We start from the raw sequence: 15563 nt of genomic DNA on the forward strand, positions 1-15563 counted from the left end.
AAATAAGGGAGGTCCGCGCTCCCCTGACAAAAGTTTATCGTGCACGAGCAAATCACGGCGCTGTCGTGGGGTTTGTGCTCGCGGAGCTCAGGTCAGGAGCACCCAGACAGGGTGTTATCCTGCTTTCCTGGGTTATTTTTGGCTCCCTGGCAGCATCTGGAGAAGCTCACAGTCTGTAGGCTGTTTATCTCTGCGGGACATCTGTAGGGCAGGGAAGTGCTGTCACCCCCTCTCCCCCGGAGGAAAGGAGGGGATTTACTTTGCAAACGGTCGGGAGCTGAGCTGTAGGGAGAGGTCAAGTGTCTGGGCTCTGAAAAGAGCAGTGCCAGTGCAGGCACCTCCCCGGAGCAATGTCAGAGCATCACAGGACCCCAGACTGCTCTGGTTGGAAGGGACATTAAGGCCCATCCAGTCCCACCCCCGCCATGAGCAGGGACACCTTCCACTAGCCCAGGTTGCCCCAAGCCCCGTCCAACCCGGCTTGGACACTTCCCGGGATCCAAACCCACAGTAGGATTAACTGACTCAGTCAGGTCCATGCAGGACCTAGAGAGACAAAACAGGACAAAGCCCCGTTTCTGCTGCACTACTCATCCTCAGCACAGCCAGTGCTCCTTCACAGGTTTTGTTACCCTTTGTTTTCCTCCTGATACAGCTGGAAACTGGAGCACAAGGAAAGGGAGGATTTGCCCACATTCACCCATCGCTTGGCACAGCCACTGCTGAGTCCCCTGGGGCTCAACAAACCTCCCCAGCCTCAGTGTAAGATGATTCCAGTGCTCTCCCTCCAGCAAACACACAGACTCTGCTGATATTTGTTTTAATTGCATTAAACCCCCATTTTCCAGCTCGAAGCAAGAGCAAATAAAGCCCACACTGCTGTTATAGTGGAGCCCTTCCTTTCCTACAACTAAAAAAATCAGAATGCCTTTCTTTCTTTTTCTTTTTCTTTCTTTCTTTCTTTCTTTCTTTCTTTCTTTCTTTCTTTCTTTCTTTCTTTCTTTCTTTCTTTCTTTCTCTTTGTTTGTTTATTTCTTTCTTTGTTTATTTATTTATTTCTTTGTTTATTTCTTTCTTTCTTTCTTTCTTTCTTTCTTTCTTTCTTTCCCTCTTTCTTTCCCTCTTTCTTTCCCTCTTTCTTTCTTTCCTTTGGAAATGAAAGAAGACATTTTCCCAGTCTCCCTTCCCTTTGCTATCAGCAGCCAGTCAGTCCCATTTGCAAGTCCTCATCCATCAGCACAAACTTTTGGGTTGCAAAGTTCTGGGTTTGTTTAAATTAAATTAAAAAGAGGAGGAAATGTAGAGGCACTTCTTCGGTGATGAAGCAGCTTGTTTTGAAGGTTCAGGTGAATCTGAGCTCTTTAAGACAGTTTTAAACTGTCGACTTCACCTAAAAGACTTAACCTTACATGAAAAAGCGTCTGAGCTGCAGCAGAGCCGGGAGTGCTCCCGGTGCGTCTTATTATTTTTCGTTGGGTTTTTCTTTTTTTCAGGGCTAAATGTATCCAAATACTTTACATTGTGCTTCTCTCTGAAGTGAGACTCTCCTTCCCTGCCTTTCTGGAAGTGTTTGAAGCCCGCAGGCGGCTGTGGCTGAGCAGCATCCCCGGGAGCCGCCTGCCGCCGCCCGGCCACACTGCAATCCCGGCTGGATCCCCAACTGCCGGGATGTCAGGGATGAGCCACAAACCACCCTCCTCTCACCGAGCTCGCAGGTCTGGCAGGTGCAGAAAGGCTCGTGGCTGAATAAAGGCTCCTTTTCTGCCCCTTTTCTCCTTCAGGGAGACAGAATTCACGGGGAACAGGCTCTTTCCTTATTAAATCAGCTGGAAAACGAGTCCGAGGTTTAGTTTTACTGCACCAGGCAGAGCAACCAAGTTTCATCATCCTCCTGGGGAGAGGTCACCTCGTGGGGGGATGTTGGCAGTGAGTGTGAAGGACTGAGCCTGACACGAGCTGACACTCAAGGCAATGTCCCAAATCTTCCCCAGACCCTCTTTCCTCCTCCCCAGGGCCATCCCATGACAGCAGAGCTGGGCAGCCACACCCAGGCTGAATGGGCCGTGTCAGAGCATTTCTCCACACTGGCACCTCTGGGTGGCACCTCCAGCACCCCAAGTAGGGCTGCAACCCACATCCCACATTGCCCTGCCTGCCCCCCAGGGTCCCTGTCTGGCCCTCTGAGCTCTTCTCCCACCTAAAGTCCAGAGAAGAGACAATCTACTGTGAAAAGGCATCACTTCAGGTCCCAGTGACAATAAATCTGTGGGCACTGGGAGCTTCCCGAGCAGTTCAAGGTTTTCCCGTCCCCCAGGGCACTGCTCTTTTACAGGCACGTGAAGAGCTCCACACTTTGGCTGCAGATCTGAACTTTCAGAGATCTTAAAGCCAGAAAGGACCATAGATTATCCAGGCTGACTTCCTGTCTAACACAGGCCATATGAGTCCATCCCCTTATTCCTACTCTGAGCCCAATAATTTCTGCTTGGCTGTACATCTCTTCCAAACAGGCATCCGGTCTTGATTTAAAGACTTCAAGAGATGGAGAATCCATCACTTCCCGTGGCAGCTTGTGCCAATGGTTATTTCCAATAAAGGAGGAAGCTATTTAGAGCTGGGCTTATATGTCAGAATCCTCTCTCAGGGTAAAGAATGGCTCACAGGCTGCTCACCCATAAAACAAAGGCACAAAGCAGTCACTGAAGAAGGATCTTGCCCCAAAAGCGAGTCTGTTCTTTCCCACTGTTGCAGCTGATGTATCTTAAGTTGGTCTTTTCTCTATGAACATCATCTTCCATGCCCATGGTGGCTGTGAAAACGTTACCTCAGCACATTCATTACCAGTGGGTTCTTTTTCTCAGAAACAACCCAGCACGTTTTGCCAACACACACATTTCCCAAGAAATCCTCCTGGGAGTGTGTGGCCACCCTGGTCCTTCCAAGGGCGGTGAGAGAAGGAGATGTTCTGCAGGAAACACCTCCATGGCTCCCCCAGTCTCCATGGATCTCTCAGTCTCCATGACATCCATGGCTTCCCAGTCTTCATGACATCCATGGCTCCCCCCAGCCTCTGTGATATCCATGGATCTCTCAGTCTCCATGGCATCCATGGATCTCTCGGTCTCCATGGCATCCATGGATCTCTTGGTCTCCATGACATCCATGTCTCTCTCATGGAGATCTCTTATCTACATGACATCCATGGATCCCCCAAACTCCATGACATCCATGGATCTCTCAGTCTCCATGGCAGCCATGGATCCCCCAGTCTCCATGACATCCCTGGATCTCTCAGTCTCCATGACATCCATGGATCCCCCAAACTCCATGACATCCATGGATCTCTCAGTCTCCATGGCAGCCATGGATCCCCCAGTCTCCATGACATCCCTGGATCTCTCAGTCTCCATGACATCCATGGATCCCCCAATCTCTCTGACACGCATCCGTGGATCCCCCAGTCTCCATGACATCCCTGGATCTCTCAGTCTCCATGACATCCATGGATCCCCCAATCTCTCTGACACACATCCGTGGATCCCCCAGTCTCCGTGGTCTCCCAGTCTCTTTCCCATCCTCCTATGTCCAAGCCAAGGCACGGAGGAGAAGGAAGGAGCCCATTGGGTTATCAGGATGGACATGTGGACACCTGGGTCTGCGTCAGCCTTTCCAGGTTTTTTGAGTTCCCATCCCTCAGCTCTGGAGTGGGACAGGCCATGGCCATGGCCCAGCTGGCTGAGCCTCAGCCTGGCCAGGCCAGGCAGCTCAGGGGAGCTAAGGGAGGATCTGGGAGAGCTGATGCCCAGCAGGACTGGGCCGTGGAGTGGGACATGTGTCCACTCTGTGCTACCGACCTGGACTTGTCCTGAATCCTGGATTCCCTTCTGGGCTGACAGGGGACTGGTTCTTGGGCAGATTCAGAGGACCAAGGCATGGCCCTGCTGACACCCCAGAGTGTACTGCCATGGACCACACCTGGGAGCTGTCCCAGTTTCTGTCCCAGTGCCACCAGAGTGTGCAAACCCGGCTGTTCCTGTAACCCCTGTTACCGAGTTATTTATATATATAAAATATACATTATTTGGTGCTTCCTGTTCTATTAACTGGCTCCAGGTCCCCAAGACATTTCCAGAGCAGTGAAGCAGTGAGGGCCACGGGAGCTCCTGGAGCATCCAGACAGGTTCTCCACACCTGGAGCGATGTAGAAGCGGGAGGGAGGGATGGGAGTTGCTCTTGACAACTTAATGCACTGAGATAAAAATTTGTGCATGTCTGGGAGGGCTGTCCAGGCTCTCAGTGAGGAGATTTGGCACCCACTGAGCACCTGTAGGAATCAACCTGGAACTGTAACTGTGGGAACTCGCTTGTTCCAATGGATTAAACAAATCTTCCTTTGCTGGAGGAGAATTCCCAGCTTGGCTGATAATCCATCTGGCAAAAAGAGCTGGACAAGATCTGAGCCAAACCTACAGATATTTTTAACCCTTGCAATATGTCTGGCACTGGCTGGTGGGGACAGATCTGCCCTCAAGTCTCAGCTTTCTTAGATCTTCCAAAATCAGACGAGAGAGATCTCCAGGATGAGGGAAAATGTCTCATGTGGTCTCATTTCCTCAGCTGATTGACAGAGCCCCCCAGCCCAGATACCACAGGCAGGGCAAAATATGGCATCCAAATCCATCGAGGAAGTTTGTTGTTTGATAACCACATCCTCTGGAGGGGACAGGGCTGCTCAGAAATAGGGTAGTGGGAGGAGCAGGACTCCCACATCCCCTCTTCCCCCCAGACAAACGGACCCAATTTCTGCCCCCGCTTGTCAGAATTTCTTCCCCATCCAACGGGATCTGAAACAACAAGGGATTTTTCAAAGAAGCACGTTTGGCCTCGGTATAAATGTTATTTTTCCGAGCTGCCACAAGGTGCCAGCATTTCAGAGTGTTCTGGGAGCCAGGCAGCGGCAGCTCAGCGCGGGGAGGACCCGCGGCACGGGCTGGACCCCGCTCTGCTCCACCAGCTCCCCCCAGGGCCGTCACAGAGCCCTCTCTGTCCCCATGGATTCGGTGTGTTAGGGGCAAGGGTGGGGAAAGAGGAGGAAAGCATCTTCATGGAGAGGTGGAAGAAAGCATCTTCATGGAGAGGTGGAAATCGTTGCTGTCTGGGCTGCAGACAATGGCTTGAGCAGTTTTGGGGCTGCACTGTGTGACCAGCCCGTGGCTCCCCTGTTTGAGGCACACACAGGTGTTGGATGGAAGGATGTTCCCTGTGCCCATGAGGACCATGGTTTCTCTGTCTGGGCTGGGCTGCCTCCTTCCAAACTCAAAGAAAACATCCTCCTTCTCCAAGACTGTGCAAATGCTCCTGCTGGATCTGTTTTGTAGCACTTGCAGTGGGAGTTTTCCCTCTCACTTCCCCAAACTGAGAGAGACAAATGAAGCAGTTCTGCATTTTCTCATCTCGCTTGTCTCTCTGGCAGGGACGTTCCCCTGGCAGCCCTGGGGAGCTCACAGCCCTCTTTCAGTTCTGTTCATGCCCCATCTGACCAGCTGCCCTCCACCCTGAGCCCCCTGGCAGGTCCCAGTAGGAGAAGAACGACTCTGTGGACCCCATCCTCCTTCAGGAGTCACCGCCCTGAGGCACAGGAGACTCCTGGATGTCCCCTAAATCTTACAGTGCCACCAAGAAGGAGCAATTGGTGGGGTTTTACAACCTAGTTGAGGTTTCTTCCTCTCGTGGAAAGACATACAAGAAATACAGCTTCTCCATCAGGCTGATAACCTTCTGACCCACCCCAAGTGCACCAGCAGTGCCCTGCAAGCCTTTGGTAATTCCTCTAATCCTTCACACACCCCAATCCCCAGATAGGCACTAACAATCCATCCTTTCTGCAGGGAGCTGAGCCACCTGGGAGATAGGATGCAGCAATCTGCCATGGCACCTGAAACCCTCAGGGGCTCCGTGATCCTTCTGTAACTCCTTGAAAGCCCCATCCACAGTGGCTGATGAGCTGAAGACATTCCCCTGGCACCCCTCAACAGCTCTCTCCAAAACAAGATCCAGCAGCCCCGTTTCATCCCCCTCCCTTCTCTATCCATTCCCCTGGAGATGGGGAGATGGGAGAATTAACACACTTGTTTCTGTAAATATGTATTTCTTCCCCTCCTGGCTCACTTCAGGGATCTTCTCTCCCACAGAGAGGGATAAGGAAGATAATTGAAGTTGATGGGCAATATGGTAAAAACACAAATCCCCTTTTGGTTTGAGGGAAGACAGAACAGCCAGCTGGTTTGGAGCTTTACTGCTCCGACCACAGCACGGGAGGACAATTTGGCTTGGGAATATGCCTTTGCAATCACGGAATTCCTCACCTCCCTGCAGCAAATCAGGATTGATGTCAGCAGAGCAACCTCAACTTTCACAACCCGAAGCCCAGGCCAAGGACTTTTTGTGCCTTGACATGATTTTTACACTCTCCAGTCTCCCAGCACTCTGCTCTCCGTGGAGGTGTGGGATAAATTCCCTGTTTCACTTCTGGAGCAGCGAGCCCCGGCTTTATCAGTGAATATTCAGGGAGACAGACACTGCTTCCAGACAGTGCTGTCTCCAGAAAGGAGAGCTGGGCCAGTGGGGCTGTGGAGGAAGGACTTGCCTGCTCCCTGCAGGCGGGTGGTTCAAACCACAGCTGCAGAGCTGCCCTCGGGCTGGTGACACACGGGGGATGCTCCCAAATGCAGCTTGGCCACAACCCTGCGCGGTTTTTTTTCCACACGCACATTACAAATGGACTTCTCAGCTCAAAAGTGGAAAAACAAATGTTTTCCCTCATGCCCCTCATTTATTTTTGTTAAGGATTGGGTTGTCTCTTTTCTTTAAATAAACTACTGATTTGTAGTTTCCTACCAGTGTTTCTGCTCTGCAGTTGAGGCGAGCCTGTGAAATCTTTGCGCTTAGGAAATAAAGTGGGATTTCATCATCACTTTTCTTCAGGGAAAACTTCCAGCCAGGACTTTACTACGTGGCACTTGGAGCACACCGGAGAGGCTCCTTCCCCAGGTCATGGAGTGGAGCCTACCAAAGCCAAACCTCAGACTTAACCCCGCTGATTATTCATCTCCTTCTGTACCACTTCTCAAAACTAGGCTTCCTAGCACTGGGAGACACTGGAAATGCCTAGTTTAACTGGGGCCATGGCAGGACAGCCATAGGGTGCCACTTGGCACCAGCAGAAAAGCAGCACAGATGCCAAAACATCTGGATTGTGCAGCAAAAGATGTGCCAGAGCCATTCCTGCTCCTTTCTCTGCTGCTTTGTCACTAACACAACACAGAAGGGCCTACAGAACAAACATGCTGCTGCCAGATGTTTAGAACATCTGCTCAGACCAATAAAGCAAAAACAACAACAAAAAATAACCGTGAAAAGAAAGGGAAAGAAGGAGCATCCACGGATCCTGCAGGGCACAGTCTGTGTTTGATGGGATGTGGTGGGATGGCCCACAAAAGCCTCATGGCATGGTGACACCACGGGTGCTCCCAGGGAAAAGCACTCCCATCCCCAGGGATGTGAGAGCCGTGGGGATTTGGATACCCCTCTCCCAGGGGTGACCCCATGGATTTCTGTGTCCCTCCTGCTGCCTAGGTGTCTCTGCTGGATGCTCATTCCTGCTCCATGTGCACATGACATCATCCTGCCTGTGTTCATGGCAGCCCTGGGTGGTGAGGGAGTGTTCTCATTCCCTACTGCAAACCCATCCCAAAGTGCAAACAGGCCCTGGCACAGACTGTGGGCTGTGCTCTGGAGCTCCACAGATATGGTTTGGGAAGCCAACAAGGAGCAAAGCATCACAGGGAGCTGGACACTGAGGGGCTGGAGTGTGTCCAGCTGGGGAAGGGACTGGAGCACAAGTGCTGTGAGGAGAGGCTGAGGGAGCTGGGGAGGCTCAGCCTGGAGAAGAGGAGGCTCAGGGGAGACCTCCTGACTCTCTGCAACTCCCTGACAGGAGGGGGGAGCCAGGTGGGGGTCGGGCTCTGCTCCCAGGAACCAGCAGTAGGACAAGAGGGCTGGGTCTTCAGCTGTGCCAGGAGAGGTTTAGGTTGGATATTAGGAAGGAATTCTTTCCAGAGAGGGTAATCAGCCATTGGAATGGGCTGGGCAGGGAGGGGGTGGAGTCACCGTCCCTGGAGGTGTTGAAGGTGAGACTGGATGTGGCCCCAGTGCCATGGGCTGGGTGACAAGGTGGGGTTGGGTCAAAGGTTGGACTCAATGATCTCAGAGGTCTTTTCCAACCTGGTTGATTCCGTGGTTCTGTGATTCTGTGGGTGGCTCCTGGCACAGCACCTCGCCCAGGATCACCCATGGAGAGTACCTGGGAGTGGAAACCCAAGAGCCTCAAGCCCAGACTGAAGTGAGTCCTTGCTGGGGTGATCTGAGCACTGGTCAGTCCATGGGGTGTCCTGGGAATGCTGTGCCCTGACAGGTCTGACAGTGCCCATTTTGGGCCCCACAGAAAGGGAAGCTCCCTGGGTTACAGCAGCACCTCAAGGCTGGTGCAATCCCTCCTGGGTGGGTCCTGCCCTGGCTTTGTGCCCAGGGGAACCTCAGCTCTACCAAAGTGGGGTCAGTTCTCAGGTTCCCCCAGAGCCCCAGCCCACCTCCTGCATGGTTTAAAGTCCTTGGTTTCAGCTCAGACCCTGAGCCCTCCAGGTGTAAACCCGTGTGAAAACACCCACCCTTTCCCCAGCCTGGCTTTGCAATCAGTGCCAGGTCTGAGGGAATTACACCCCAGCCTGGGTCGTGCCTCCATGTGCCTCTGTGGCCACCCCCTTGGGCCTGAATCTGCCTCCAAGTTTGTGCCAGAGCATGTGGTTGGTTAAAGAAAGCCCAGTAACCACAGCTGACAGGTTGTGACTGGGTCATAGAATCATGGAATCCTGGAATCATGGAGTCACAGACTCATGGAATGTTCATAGAATCATTAGAATCACTAATCTTAGAAAAGACTCTAATTCTTTAGAAGGTCTGGATCATCTTGCACGTCCTTCACACCTCAGCTGAGTGTTGGGATCTGCTCTCAGAGCACCGTGCCACGATGCTGGAGCCAGACAGTGGGATGGTTTGTCTTGCTTGGTCTGAGCTTTGCTACAGCTGGGAGTTGAACCCAATCCCTGCTCAAAGCAGCTGCCCCCAAGAGAGTGACCCCCATCCCACCCCTCCTGGCTGGGGACAAGGATCCCTGGAGCAAAACCAGGGGACAACATGTCACAGGAGGGCACTGGTACCTCCCAGCCACTGCTGTGGTAGGTTTTACATATGTAAATATATGCTTATATATATATAAAGTCTGAAGTCAGGAGAAATGAATCATTTGGCAGAGGTGCAGCTCTGGTTTGGTGACAGGCTCTGGCTTCCAAGCAGCTCTCCCAGAGAGCCTGGAACCAGCAGAGCAAAGAAAAACACCTCTGATGGGCAGAGAGGCCGGTGGGTCCCAGCAGGAGGGAGTCAGAGCAAAAGGCTGCAGAGGTGACCTCAGTGGGCAATAGAAAAGCAAGAGCAGTGCTGCTTCCAACTTAAATAAAGGCAGATATTCCACTCACTGCCTTCCAACCAGCCTCTCTGGAGCTGCCCATGCTCGTTCCTCCACAGTCATTTAAAAAGGCCCAGACAGAACTGCAGAGAGATTCCCCAACCCCAGCAAACCTGATTGACTTGCCACTCTACCCAGGTTTGAGCTCTACCCTCTGCATCATTGAATTCCCCTGCAGCAAGGAGTTAAATCAGAGTTTTAGTGCTCAGGGAGCAGAAACTGGCTTCTTTGCACAGAGAGCAGGTCTTTCTCTGGGTGGTGCTGCTCTGCCCTGCCCAGCGTGGGAAGCTCCAGCATCCTTCTCCTTGTCTGCCAAGGCTGCTCACCTCCAGCTGGGTCCATCCAATGCTGCCCAGCCAAGTGGAAAATACCATGATGTACATCTTTCCTTGGCAATTTTGGGATTCGTCAGGGCGGTGAATAATCTCATGCCTTCAAAACTGGAAACCTTTCTGTGCCTTGTGAAGCTGCCCTGAGTGAGAGGAGGAGTCTGAAGCAAAGAACAGCAAGGTCTTGGCCTCGGTGAAAACACTTGCTGGTATTTCCACGTGCCACCAAGTGCAGCATCTTTCTCTGGGTGACCTTGTATTTTGTTCAATAGCATGAAAAATCTGAGTAATTCCAGAGGAACTGGTTGTGCTCCTGTGTAGGGACAGGATTTCTCTCAAGCTGGAATGATTGTCACCACCTTGGCAGATGATCTGAATTTAACAGGTTAAAAGTGCACACATGGGGTGGGGAAATAGAGAGAAATGACCTGTGATCCATTACACTTGTGCACTGGGAAATATGGGATTTTGAAGCTGCAGTTTTGCAGGAGGGACACTTTTCCCCTAAGCATTGTGGTTTCACCTGGTGCAATCACTGGAGCTGGCTCACCTGGAGCTACAGCCATTTTCCTGAGGAAAATAGGGAGTGAGGACATCCAGACTCCAAAAATATCCCTTTCTGAATTGGCCAGAATCACAACACCCAGCACAAGGGACTTTTTAGTGTCAGAAGCAATTTCAAAAGAATAATTCACCCTCCTGCAGCGACTCCTCTCATGCTGTGCCCGTGTGCCCAGAGCCAGCACTTGCACTGGGGGAGGAGGTGTTTGGGATGGTGAGTTTTCCAGGGTAAGGCTCCTTCCTCAGGAGACAAAAGAGCTGGAAATTTTCATAAACACTGCAGTAAATTTCAGAGGATTTGATTTTATTCCAGGGCAAAATCTGGGGCATTGCTTTGGAGAGGGATGGAAAGAGGTGGGAGGCAGGAGGGGATAGTTTCCTTCCCAGACCCATTGATCTGCACAGGGGATGGAGAGGGACAATCCCCACGGGGCTGTACGGGCTGCCCAGGAGAAAATTCATGCTGGGGAATGTGAATCTCCCCCCTGGGTGACACCAGGGCTGTCTCTGGAATTCCCAGGCAGACAGACCCTGGGCAGGGTGTCCATACACTCTGCTTTGCCCTCATCCCTCATCCTTCAGCCCAACCCTTGCCAAGCCCTCTGATATTGCAGATGCATCAGGAACAAACTACAACTGGCAAATCATTGTATTTATGGCAGCAGTGTAATCACCTTTTAGCTTTCAGACCTAAAAACAGAGTTTCCCGACAGCTGGTTGTATCATGGCCCCATTAAACTCAATTCCATCAGCCAGGGCAAAAAATGCACTTTCTCATTCATCAGTGATTTTGAAGCTTTGACTATTCCAGCTAAAAAAAGAGAAAGGGGAGTAGGAGTCATGAAAATAGGAATATTTATTTTTGAAAGAATTGAAACACCTAAATATTGAGCTTTGGTGCTGTTTGAAATAGAATCAAACATTTCTAATCAAATGGGGATTGAAACAAAATGGATGGAAACAAAAATATAAGCACTTGACAACTACCAAACCAGGACATTTCAAATTTGAAAACACTTGGGAAAAAGTCTGAATTCAAGAGACATTTGTGAGCATTTGGGGGCTGCAGGAGGGGGAGCTGGGCTCTTGACAGGAAGCTTGAACCATGCCCCCACTCATCCCTCTGCTCTAACTCCCCTCTCCTCTCCACCTCCTTGGCTGATTTCAACCAAACAATCTCTAAAGGTTGGTTGTCCCAGTCACATTAAATTTGTACAGATTTTGCAAAAGTCAGCAGCTGAGGACACAGAGGGAAGAATGGGGTGAGTTGGGGCACAAGGAACATGAGGACACAGGAAAACAGAATTTATGCATTTGCAGAACATCTTGTAACAAAGAAAGAATAAAAAAAAAGCAATTGCCATGCAGTGCTGTTACATCCTTCTCCAGGACACTCCTTGTACCCTTTCCTGAAGCATGTTCCACTGGGTGCTGCAGCAGAGAGGACCAGGGCAAGGCTGCAGCCATGAGCTGGACTCCTCCTGTGGTTGAGGCACCTCTTTGATCCTCAGTCCAGGGCTGGTCTCCTCCTGCTCCCGTGTCCTGGTGCTCTGCACTCGCTGATGTTCTGCTCCTGTTTCTGTTTATTTGTCCTCAGTTGTGTCATTGTCTCGACCAGGAGCTTGGAAAGCTCCTTGGAACACTGGCCTGTGCTGCCTTGCCATCTGGCTGCTGGCTGACGACTACAGTAGCAAACAAAACCCAAGCATTATAAAATAGGCCTGTTAAAGTTGGTTTTTATGAAGAGGATAATAGGATGGGAAATGGGAGACTGCCTGTCTCGTGCCAAGCTGAAGAGGAACCATCACCAGAGCTCTCCAGACAAGGAGCTCTCACCAGGGCTGCAAAAACCCCTGGGTTTGAGGCTCCAAAGTCTGGGTGAACAGGAGTGGGGACACTGAGGCACGGGATCAGTCCTTGGGTCTGGGGCAGACCTAAATGTCCTGGTGCCCAGGAAGTGTTGGCATCCTACAGGGGGAACCAGCCAAGGAAAGGCAACTCTGAGGGTAAAGAATCTTCTTGCACGTCACTTGGAGTTGACTCTACTGAGGACAGTGGCAGTGCTGCTGCTCCTGGAGGGATCACATCCTGCTGCTCCTGGAGGGATCACATTCTGCTGCTCCTGGAGGGATTATGTCCTGCTGCTCCTGGAGGGATCACATCCTGCTGCTCCTGGAGGGATTATGTCCTGCTGCTCCTGGAGGGATCATATCCTGCTGCTCCTGGAGGGATCACAACCTGCTCCTCCTGGAGGGATCACATCCTGCTGCTCCTGGAGGGATCACGCTTGGAATTGGCCAGTGAAAAATGGGCTCTGGCTCAAATGAATCGATCTTATCTTCAGCCTCTCTTCCTCCCCCTGAGGGGAACACGAATGACTGAGGCTGCCTGGCTCAGCTGCCATTTCCCTGGGTGGTTCTGGGTGGATGGGCACTATGAATCAAAGTGTCACAGGGAGCCAGGAAATGGGCCAGGATGGAGAACAGGAGCTCAAACCACTCTACCACAGACCGTCCAGGCCAGGGAAAGCCCAAAAAGACCTTCCCTGCCTTCAGCTAGGGACTCAGGGCTGGGATTTTAGCAGCTCTCCAGTCCCTCAGATTTCCACCCCCTGTTTTTTGAGGCCATTTTTTGGCAGCTCAGCCACAGGAGCTGGGAGTTTGCGGCTGCCATCTGTTTTCATTGCCCTTCTACTTCAGTGGTGATGTGTAAACATGAGCAAGATGAAGGATTGTCCTGAGGGAGGTCAGAGATGGGGTGGGGAGGTGAGAAGTTGTGATGGAGCAAAGAATCCACACGGATTGAGCTGCACCTCCAGCCTAAAATTAACTCATCTGGTCCTTCAGCCACTCCTCATGTGTGAGACCTGCACCCAGTTTCTCTGGGAAAGGATGGCTGAAGGGAGGCTCTCCTGGTTTGCTCCATCCTTTCCCAGCCAAAGCCAGGCTTGACACAAGGCAGCTCTGTGCCCTCAGCACCCCCTGCTATCTGCACTGCCCTCGTTGCCATGGGCAGAGTTATCTCACAGGGGCTTGGGCAATGCAGCCCTGCCATTATCTCTGCTTTGCAGATGGGGAACCAAAACACAGAAAAAATGAAGGACAGGCCTGTGAAATAAACTCTTCAAGTTACATGTGCCAAAGGCCAGCAGTCCTCGACTCCCACAGCCATTCCCAGGGCCAGGGAGTCCTGTCAGTCCCACCAGGAACTGTTTCCTTCTATAGGTACAGACTTTGCTCTGCAGTCCACTCGGTGCAGGTCGAGGAGCTGCCACTTGGTCACCAGTTCAATTAGCAGCTCATATTCCTCTTTCAGCTCCTGGAGCTTCATCAGAGCCTCTCTGATCCCAGGAAATGAGTTTTCCAAATGAGGCGTGCCTGGGCCACTGATAAAGAAGGCATCAATGGCCAGTCCAATTTCTTCTCTATTCTCTCAATCCTTATAATGGATGAGGCATTGGAGCAGCCTGGCCTGGGGAAGGTGTCCCCGCCCATGGCAGGGGTTGGAATGAGTGCTCTTTAAGGTTCCTTCCAACCCAAACAATTCAATAGTAATTTCTCCTGTTTCTGGTTGTTTCCAGTATGTTTGTTCCCCAAGATTATTCTGTAAGGGTACCTGCTCTGAAAGCTGTGTAAAAACGTGTGTGCATGCACATGCACCTTAGAGCTGCCTGGATCCTAAGTGTGCTCAGACAGGAGGATCAGCCCCTCAGATTTCCCTGCGCTGGTTGCATCCCTGCTGTATCCCAGCTTCTCAAGGAATACACATCTATGTCTCCAAATTTACCCCAGAAGAAGGTCTGAATCTCGCACCCAGCAGAGACAACAGCGGGTTTTATTGCCTGCAGCACCATCAGGAGATCAGTTCATAGATTTACATAGCACTTGCCATGCAAGGATCACAAACTGCCTTTATCATTCCCTTCAGACCTGGGCTGCCTCGGGCCCTGGGTCATTATCTGATTCATGGAAGCTGGAATATCTCAGCACCTCAGAGATCAAAAGGAAACTCTGCATAGTTCAGAGAGAAGCATTTTGAGGCTGCTGGATGTGCTCTCTCTGAGCAGATTTCTCTTCCCATAGGAATGTTTTGCCACTGTGACCCAAACCTGGCAGCTCTGCCGCATCCTTGCAGTGGCACAGCTGAAGGGACCATCCCTGCCTCACACAGGGAGGGATGGAAAAGCATTTATATCCACAGAGCTCCACAGTTTTCCTCCACCACAGGAGCATTCCCACCCCTCCACAGCACCCCCAGCACAGACATTGTCCTGTGCCATCAAACAGGAGCCAAGGCAGCTGCACCTGAGAGAGCTCATTTGTCGGTCACTGTAACCACGAATATGTAGCACTTTTCATGCACACAGGATGACAGATAGCAGGGATAGAGATTTCCTACCGTTCCAGTTTGAGCACTGGGTACAAGTGTGTTCACACTGGGATTTTTTTAGCAGTTCAGGGATTAAGTCCCACCATCAGCACGGTGGCTCAGCAGAACTTCTCTCATGTGGACACAGCCTGAAGTCCTTCCCCATGGCTGGAGCAACTGGGTGTCACTGCAGCAAAACTGCAGCAAAGCTTGGCCTGGGAGTGCCTGGAGGGAGATGGTTGGTCATCCAAGGGCTCTGCTGCGGAAACACCTCCTCCCCTTTGGGAATGGTCTGATGTTTAGGAACAGGGCAGGATAACAGGAGCACAGGGTTTACAAGTGCCTGTTGCACCGGGACCTTCGCTGAACTTCCTTCATCAATCTCCATCAATCCTCCCTTTCCTACGCCCCAATCTGGGCTCTTAAACAGCTCCCTTCCTCTTTTTCCTCCCCTCTCTCGCTGCCCCCCAGCACATACGTGCACATTTCCTTTTCCTTAAGCAAACAATTTTCAGATTTAAAAGTGAACTCTCGCTGCAGGCTGGAAAAAGACAATGTGGCTTGGCTCCTTATCTGCTGCTATCTGCTGCTGCTTGTACTCACAACAGGCTGTGAGCCCAGATTGGCTTTACAGGAGATTTCAAGTGTTTATGAGCCACAGGAGGGAGAGAGAGGAGGGGAAATCTGGTAGAGAAGATAAGTCCAGGAAATAAGGCAAGTGACTG

At 51.4% G+C, this 15563-nt stretch overlaps 1 protein-coding gene and 1 long non-coding RNA gene across 3 annotated transcripts in view; one reads left to right on the top strand and one right to left on the bottom strand.

Moving 5' to 3' along the window:
* Positions 1-6812: 6812 nt before the first annotated feature.
* LOC116797764 lies at positions 6813-8851 on the bottom strand. The gene is made up of 2 exons (XR_004360746.1): positions 8727-8851; positions 6813-7065 (listed from the first exon to the last, which is right to left on the bottom strand). It is a non-coding gene; the product is annotated as an uncharacterized LOC116797764 (long non-coding RNA).
* Positions 8384-15563, top strand: part of FLI1 (Fli-1 proto-oncogene, ETS transcription factor) — a 105864-nt gene continuing 98684 nt past the window's right edge. Inside the window, exon 1 of one of the 2 annotated variants that reach the window (XM_032709589.1) lies at positions 8384-8401. The gene's annotated coding sequence lies outside the window, so the exon portion shown is untranslated. Of the gene's footprint in view, positions 8402-9054; positions 9294-15563 lie in introns of those variants that run through there. The other variant, XM_032709586.1, reaches the window with a different exon arrangement.

Source organism: Chiroxiphia lanceolata, chromosome 23 (genome assembly GCF_009829145.1).
Source record: "Chiroxiphia lanceolata isolate bChiLan1 chromosome 23, bChiLan1.pri, whole genome shotgun sequence".
NCBI lineage: Eukaryota > Metazoa > Chordata > Aves > Passeriformes > Pipridae > Chiroxiphia > Chiroxiphia lanceolata.